The sequence below is a fragment of the Lepidochelys olivacea genome (assembly GCF_965140295.1).
Source record: "Lepidochelys olivacea isolate rLepOli2 genome assembly, chromosome: 9".
Taxonomy (NCBI): Eukaryota; Metazoa; Chordata; order Testudines; family Cheloniidae; genus Lepidochelys; species Lepidochelys olivacea.
The window spans coordinates 14,345,173-14,353,509 of record NC_140419.1 but is presented as its reverse complement, the minus strand read 5'-3'; the positions used below and the strand labels follow the sequence as shown (position 1 = coordinate 14,353,509).

Genomic DNA, 8,337 nt, shown 5'->3' with positions numbered 1-8,337 from the left:
TGTAATGTGCATAAGTTACTTCCTGGTTGCAAGGAATGAAAAGTATGATTTATCACAGATATGCTGAACTGTTTCTCAGTTACAACTCACAATATTGCCTTTATCTCTAATGTAGCTCCAATAGAGATTCCACACTAATAATTAACAACACAAGCCATTAGATGTCACTGTTGCTCCACACAAATACAGCAGATAAATCATTTACCAGGCTGTAAAAAACCAGCCAATCAAACAAGAACAAACACAGGCTTGTTGCTGTGGTTGACAGCTCAAGATTAGTAGTAGGAGCACCTTGAGGTTGCTTCCCTACAGTTTGGCCTGATTTAAAGTGAAAAAAATATTGTGTTGAGTTAAAGTACATGCCATAGGCTTTTACCAGAAATTCTGGTAAATGCTTTTACAAGGCTTTTACCAAACTCCCACATCATACTTTGTAAGCCTTAGTGAGGAAACCAAAAGTTTTCAGTATGTATGTATTTATTTATTTTAGTTTTCATTTTCCTAAAAGATGTGTTTATGATGTTTTACAATGATTACTACAACTTGTTCTTTGCTGGATCTCCAGTAAAGCATTTTAGCCAGCAGTGCAGCATGCAAAGTACACATTGTCCACTCTTGGCTTGAGCTAGGCTCTCACTTCTGCATCATTTCTGGCCCATCTCAAGGCCTGTGAACCCACCATAGTGTCATAAAGTGATCATGCTAGGGTTAACTGGGTTGAACTTGCTCAGAGTATTATGGGGTGGAGTCATGTTTTCTCCTTCCTTCTGTTTTGTATGTTGGAGTCCCTCCCACCCCCACCCCCCGTTCTGATGCAGTTGACTAAAGCAGCAAGTTCTCAGCCTGCAATACTGTGAGTACAGAGTTTGTTTTTGTTGAACTGAGTGGCCCTTTTGCAAAAAAAAAGACTTAAGGTTGTATTGCTTAAAGTTGTATTGTTGGGGGGCACTCTCCACCTTAAAGAAACTGGCCACTTTAGTATAGACTTTAATACACCTGCGGGCAGTGACTGTAATTTGGCATTTGTGAGCTCTTGCCAGTATAGTACCTCACAACAGAGGCTCCAGTTCACCAAAGTCTTTAAACACATGCATAACATTAAACTGATTTCATTGTGACTTTAAGCCCATGCTTAAGGACTTGGCTGAATGGATTTAAGCACATAAGTGCTCCGCTGAATTGAGGCCATAATTTTGGTAGCTGGTGTTGTTTTTCTTTTTAATCACATCACATTTTTCCTCCCTCCAAAAGAGGCTTTCCTGGGAAGGGGCAGTTTACATTTCATTGTCCTGAATGTCATTTTTAAATCACGTTAACATTTTGCAAATGTAATCTCACCTGCATCTGTCTTCTTTAGACCCTAGTTTCATGATTCTGGATGCTGCGGCATCACTTCTTTGTGTGACTCATCTCTGGAGACTGTGATCCTGAGTCACAAGCCAAAATGGTTTATTTGCCTTGCCAATGAACTCAGACATTTGCCTTTGGCTATACCTGAGTACTGTGGGAAGCTGAATATATGTTTCTCTCATCCTGATAGAATCTGGCTGATACCATGTAAGAAAGACTGGGGGAAGATGGGTCATTAGAACAGAAATATACAGAGAGTTTTTTAGGTAGCAAAACAAGTGTTTTGGTTTTAATCTGAGTAATAAAGTTTTAGACAGTGAGCGACACTGCAGCACATGTGCTGTTGCTACAGGTAGAGAAGTAGAAGAGGGGATATACATGCTAAATAATATGGGACCTCAGATACAACTTGGACAGAGAACTCCAGAAAGGGTTCTTTGTGACTACATCATGAAATGTGATGCTCAGTATTGGCAGTGTGGCCTGATTCATAGATTCTAGGGCCAGAAGGGACCATTGGGTCCATCTAGTCTGACCTCCTGTGTTACACAGGCTATAGAACAAAACGATTCCTTAGAACATCTGTTTTATAAAAAGCTATAGATGGAGCACTGGACTGGGACTAGAAAAAAGACCCAGGCTTTGCTGCTGGTCTGCAGGAGAAGGTAAGAGCAGAGGCTTAGGAAGGGGCAAAGTTGTACAGGATCTTGAAGGTGAGGATGTTGAACTTGAGGTTGAAGGTAAGAAGAAGCAAGTGAAGAGATGCAAAGCGGGGATATCCAGTGGCAGGCTGAGGGGAGGCAGGATGACTTAGCAGAAGGCTAGAGAAGAGATGTTCGGAGTAGTCAAGGTAAAAAAAAAATGACCAAGTCATAGGCAAGGATTTTAGTGAGAAAAGAGGACAGATTTTAAGGAAATATTGAATTATTACTGTGTTAAAGCAGCAAGGAACAGATTAATGGCCCATGGGACTATGCACATGAGTAAAGTTATTAATGTATTTAAATGCTTGTAGGTTTGGGCTTCCTAGCGGTAACGCTTTGTGGTGGCTCTTTCAAGGTCCTGCCCACAAAATGCAGGACTTTGAGGAGAGAGGCAGGCTCCAGGTTACAATCCCATGACACATTGTTTTTCTTCAGGGTACTTTTCCTACTTCTTCCTTCCTTTTGGAAAAACTGCTTTTTTGACTGATTTTGTAAATTAGCTTCTCCCTCTCTTCTGCTTCTCAGAGTGACTAACTGTGTTGCTGCTCTCTGAACTATTCTGAAATTGCTTTCGTAGCTGTACCCGTCTTCTCAGACATTGCAATTGCTGTACGCGAAGAGCAGAAGCTACTTTCCTTAGATGGGTTGAAATTCAGAAATGCTCTCCTCTTATACAAGTCAGATGTGTGGAGGTTTTGGTGGTAGCACTTTTATCCTCTGGTCGGGAAAACAATTTCCTAAGTTTTTGTTTTTCAGTGGGGATGGGAATGTCATATCCACTCTTCTAGGAAATGCTTCCTGATCCTCGTTCTCTTCTCTTTTTCTCTTGGTGTAAACAATAGTCCCTTAACCCTGGCTTTTAGGCAGTGAAATTTAACAGATTGTTTCTCCAGCTTTGCTAAAGCTGCTGATCTCAGTAGCCTCTACATTAGAAACCTGGAATCCAAGACAAATTACAGATTTAGGACAGAAGGAATAGTAAAATGCTCCCAGTCAGAATTAAATCATTAATTGCCTCGAGGAAGCTCCTTTTTTACAAATAGACAGTATTATAATGGGATTGGATTCAAGATCAAAGTTTATCTATTGATGTTAAGGGGGTTCAGCAAAGCCATCAAATTACTGCATGTCAGACAATTACAAAGCTATACATAATCTAGGATGTGCATTGGGAAACTGTCCTCTGTTGCTGTGGAATTAATTAATTAGTATTGATACACGCTAAATTTAAGAGTTTGCAGAATACCATTTCTAATTGTTCAACCTACACGTTCATATATAATTGTGAGGAAAACTCAGGAATCTAGGATTACTGGCTAAACCTCAGTGAGTCCACCTCATCCCACTCCCTTCCAAATGGCTGATCCTTAGTGGTTCCCTAAATTACTTACTCTACATATACACCACAAAACGATATCTTCTGTATATGCATATAGACATATATGTCCTCAGTTATCTGTATGGCTTCTTCACTACTAAAGTAGAAACGTGAGTACCACTTATTTGATAGAAGTATAGGAACTAAAGATGCCTTTCATGAATCTGGCCCACGAGGCTGGGAAAAATCCTTCTCCAGTCAGAGGACAAGCAGACATGCTAGCTGTGCAAGGAAGGGAGTCAGGCAACCTGTTTGCAGGATAAGGAGGCTGAGAGTGGACTGAGTGGAAAAATGTATGCAGTGTAGTTGTAGCCCTGTCTGTCCCAGGATATTAGAGAGACAAGGTGGGTGAGGTAATAGCTTTTATTGGACCAACTTCTGTGGGTGAGAGAGACAAGCTTTCAAGCTGGAAAAAGGCGTAACAGCATGGAGCTGCCAGTCAGCTGGGACGTGACTGGAGGTCTGACGGGGAACGGGACAAAGAGAACTGAGCTGCTGCAATAGGATAGGAATAGGAAAGGGGTGGAGCACAGCAATAGGACAGAGCCATCAGTCAGAGGAGAGGGGTTGAAAGGAGGGACTAAGCAAAGCAATAGGACTGAGGTGCCTGCACACTATCAACACTTGATGCAGGTACAAGTGAATGGGCCAACTGTAGATGCTTTCCAGATTCATCAGGTTATTCTCCATTGGCTCGAAGCAGAACCTGGAATAAAACCTATTTGCAGACACAGCCAAAACGAGTGTTCCGCATCAACAGCAGCCTAAACTGGGGCTGGTCTGTATTTCGGTGTCGATTTCAAACCAGATGGATGCTGTCCGTAACATTGTTTAGGTATTAGAATTTTCGCTTTCTTTTGAAATAAATTATTATGTGGCCTCAGCTGAGACTCATAGCCTCAGACTGGTGGTGCCAATGACATTTTAATTTATAGTGAAGTATGGGCAAAACTAAACACAGAAGCCCAAGTGAGAGTCAGACACACTAAAAACTAGAGCATAAAAATGGGAAAACCTGGCACAATTGTCCAAAACAGCAAGCAGAATGCAGAGAGGCAATTGCAGCAGCAGTGTTATTTCATTTTAATGTGCCCGAGAAAATGAGAATTCAACCCCAAAATATGGGCAAGCTCACATTTTATTGAACAACCACATTCAAAGACTTAACTATACTTAGACAAATGGTCAGAATTTCCGCTGCAGATTGTGGCCAACTGTCACTGTTGCCAACTCTTGCAATTCTATCACAAATCTCACAATATTTACTGTTTTTCTTAAAGCCTCAGCTTTTAGGCTCAGAAACCAGATTGTTAAGAAACAGGACCCAAAACAGATGATTTGGCTCCTGACTCATGATTTTAAACTTAGGCGTGGTTTACACAGGTTTTTTTTACTGATATAACTATTTCAGTCGTGGGGTTTTTTTTTTTTAATATAATACAGTTATACTAGTACAATTCCTAGTGTGGACACAGTTATACTGATATAAAGGTATCTTACACTGGTATAGCTTATTCTCCTTCCCTTAAGCCTTGTCTACATTAGAAAGGGCTTGCCAGTATAGCTATACTCGAAACTCCTCCTAGTGCAGATGTAATGCTAACAGACCCCTGGTCGTTGGCAGGATCAAACCAGGGACCTCTGGAGCTTAGTGCATGAACCTCTACCGCATAAGCTCAAAGCCAACTGCTTATTAGCTAAGGCTGTAGAGCGGTCTCATTTAACTCTCTCTCTAAGCGGTCTCAGTACCACTAGATGGGACAGAGCACCACACCCAGTAGGTGTGTGGGTTACACAGACATATCTTATACTGGCAAAAGAGTGGTTTGGGTGGTATAGCTTAGGCCAGCTCCTAGACAAAATAAGTCACTCAGCTGTGAGGAAGGGTTGTCTAGTGGCTAGGGCACTAGAGTGAGACACCCATTACCTGGGTTCAAGTCTTGGCTCAGCCACAGACTTTCTGTGTGGCTCTGGCCAAGTTAGTTAGGCCTGGTCTACACTGCAGAATAAAGTGGACTCAAGACTGATTACGTTGACCTATGTAAGTGTCTACATTAAAATTTCACTCCTGCCGCCCTAAATGCCCTGCTTGCCAACTTAAGATCTCCATCTCCTCAAGAGGCCTAGTAGAGTCAACGTTGATGTAGTTAGGTTGACCTAGTGTCAGACAGTGCCTTGCCGTAAGCGCTCCTGCTGCGGCTGCACACCGCCGACACGAGGAGCATAGTGTGGACACGCAAAAGCCATTTAATTATTGTGGTGGCTGTATGTCGATGTGACCATGGTCAACATCATTTTGTAGTGTAGACCAGTGGTCTCCAAATTGGGGTGTGCGAGATGATCCCAGGGGGAGTGCGCCGGCAGCAGGAGCGTCACCGGATGGCACTCCACCGTTTTTTCTCTTCGGCGGCAGCTCTGCGCGTCCACGGCTGGTGTTCCCCTCCGGCGGCCCGCCTGTGGTAAATCTTCCGTTCTTCTTCCGTCGGCAGCGCACCTGCGGCAGGTCTTCTGGTCTTCACCCTCGGGGTGCGCGAGCCAAAAAGTTTGGAGACCACTGGTGAAGACAATGCCCTTGATCTACCCTATCCTGCCTCCCCATCTGTGGGATGACACTTTCCTACTTCCCAGAGCCCTGTGAGGATAAAATCCCTGAATGATGGTAGGATGACACATGGCTTCATGAAGGTCTTGTTGAAATGTAGGTCAACGACCATCTGGACAGCAAAGGGGGGCAGGGTAGAGCCTCTTCTGCTTTTCCACGTGGCCAGGCTCTGATTTTTTTCTTTTCCGCCACTCTTTAGTTCTGTTCTGCAGGAATCCACCCCCCGCCACAGCCCCTCTCCTCCTGCCCTTTACACCCGCTTCCTCCCTGTGCAGACCTGTCTCCCTGGCTGTGACTCAGCCGCTCTCTCCTTCCCTCTGGCTCCGGCCCTTTGCTGGGGCTGCCAAGCGGGCTGATCTCCCGTAACGAGCAACACACACCGCAGCTCGGGGAAAGGGAAAGGGCTCTCTCCCCGCTTTACGGCTGCTGAAAACCCGCCCTCCCCAGCCAGCTCAGTGCAGCCACGCCGCGCCCGGGCTCGCTCCTCTGCAAGGTAATGGGGCACGCGGAGCCGAACTGCACAGGGCGGGGGCAAGTTTGCCGACTCCGAGGCGCCCCCGGGGAGAAGCGCCGCTGGGCGAACGCCCCCCGGCCGGGTGCAGCCTGCAGGCGAGAAGGGCGCCGCTGCGCCCGAGTTCTCGCCCCCCGCCCCCGCCGGAGCTCGCCGCTCGGGCTCGCCTCCCTTCCAAGCCGCGGGGCGATGGGCTGTTCCAAGAGCAGGGGTGGGTGGGGAAGGAAGTCTCTGACACCCAGCGGAGGCTTGGTCCGGAGCAGCTGCAGCAGCCTGCCAGCTGGGGCCATTTCCTGCCGGGGGTGGGGTGGCCGAAGAGATCGGCGGGGGTCCGCGCTCCTCACGCGGTCGTCTCTCGCTGAGGGCACTCATGTGTGAACGTGAAGCAGACGAGAAGCCCGAGCAGTGCGATCGGCCAGGGCCAGCTAGAGTGCCATTCCCTGTGTAACAAGTCACGCCTGTGTTTGGGCGAGAGACAGAGGGAAACTGACCAGAGGACTCCTGGGGTGGTGGACCAGGCAGACTCTTTCCGAACAGGGGGAATCTGTCTCAGAGTGACGCTGAGGCGAGCTCAGCGGTGTTTTAAAGAAATCTTCTTTGAACCCGGGGGAAGAATGATGCAGAGGGATCAATCCTCCCGTCCTTACTCAGGCAAAGCTCCCACCGACTTTGCTGGGAGTTTTGCCTGAGTAAAGAACGCAGTATTTGGTTTCAACGTTGATCTTATTTTGGTCTTTTAAAACACGTTTTTTAAAAAGGCAGTGCATTTCGACCTCTATCTTTGCACGAGCATCAGGTAGTAGGCATAAATATATCTTCAAAGAAGTGTTGGAAATAACATAACGGGACAAAGGTTTGTGAAAGCCAAGACACTAATTACTTTCTGATTATTTAAAAATAATAATCAGAGGCTCTTCTGAGAATAGAGAAGACATCTCGATGGGTTGTGTGAACTGTTTGTTCCAACAGAATTTCTGTATCAAAATGCAGAAATACTTTAAAGACTTAAATTCTCTGTATCAAAATTAGGTTTGCTGCTAAATTTGCTCACCAGTAACAAGAAGTCAACAAACTTTGAAAAATTGGTTGTCTCTCTCTTGTTGTTGCAGCATGTATTAGATGTCAGACAAAACTGCAAATTAATTATTCTGACATAATGCAAATAGAAGGTGATTCAAGCTACCCAAAAACATAGCATTTTTAACTCAGCATGATTTCTCTCTTGTAGCTGGGTCTAAGGTACTGTCTTGAATTCATTAAAATTTTGCAATGTAACGGGCAATCTGCATTGCAAATACCCCTTGCACTAATACGATTAAATTTTAACTTGTTGCCTTGAGTTACTCAGGCTGTAGATTATTTTATTGTTTGTTCTTTGTCCAGTTAGGGATGAACATCTTTTTAACTCTTAAAATTGATGAGAAATAGAAAATGTAGCCTCTGTTACACTTAACAAAAAAAAGAGCTTAACACACTTAGAGGAACTGAATTGTGCTCTGATCGCTTATGAGGCTTTGAAGGATTTTTAAAAATTTCAGAAGTGTGATGAAGAACATTAGTGCTGTGTGACTTTTATCAGTGATAGTTCAGAAAATTTCCACAAAGGCCAATGTCTCTTAGGTTTTTAAAATAACTATTAAAATCACCATCTAGAAAACCCTGTTTCCAGAAAGCATGCAAAGATACAAATGTATCCAAATTCTTTCTTCCCATCCAAGGCCCCGGTCCTTCAGTCTTCATTCACTCAAGTAATCCAGGCTCATGTGAGTAGTTCATTCATTCCAGTTTAGGC

The 8,337-nt window shown here is 44.6% G+C and overlaps 1 protein-coding gene across 2 annotated transcripts in view; it reads left to right on the top strand.

Annotated features, from left to right (window-relative positions):
- Positions 1–6,262: 6,262 nt before the first annotated feature.
- The window catches only part of NAALADL2 (N-acetylated alpha-linked acidic dipeptidase like 2), a 901,057-nt gene continuing 898,982 nt past the window's right edge, over positions 6,263–8,337 (top strand). The window contains exon 1 of one of the 2 annotated variants that reach the window (XM_084639864.1): positions 6,263–6,527. The gene's annotated coding sequence lies outside the window, so the exon portion shown is untranslated. The remainder of the gene's footprint in view (positions 6,528–8,337) is intronic. The other variant, XM_084639867.1, reaches the window with a different exon arrangement.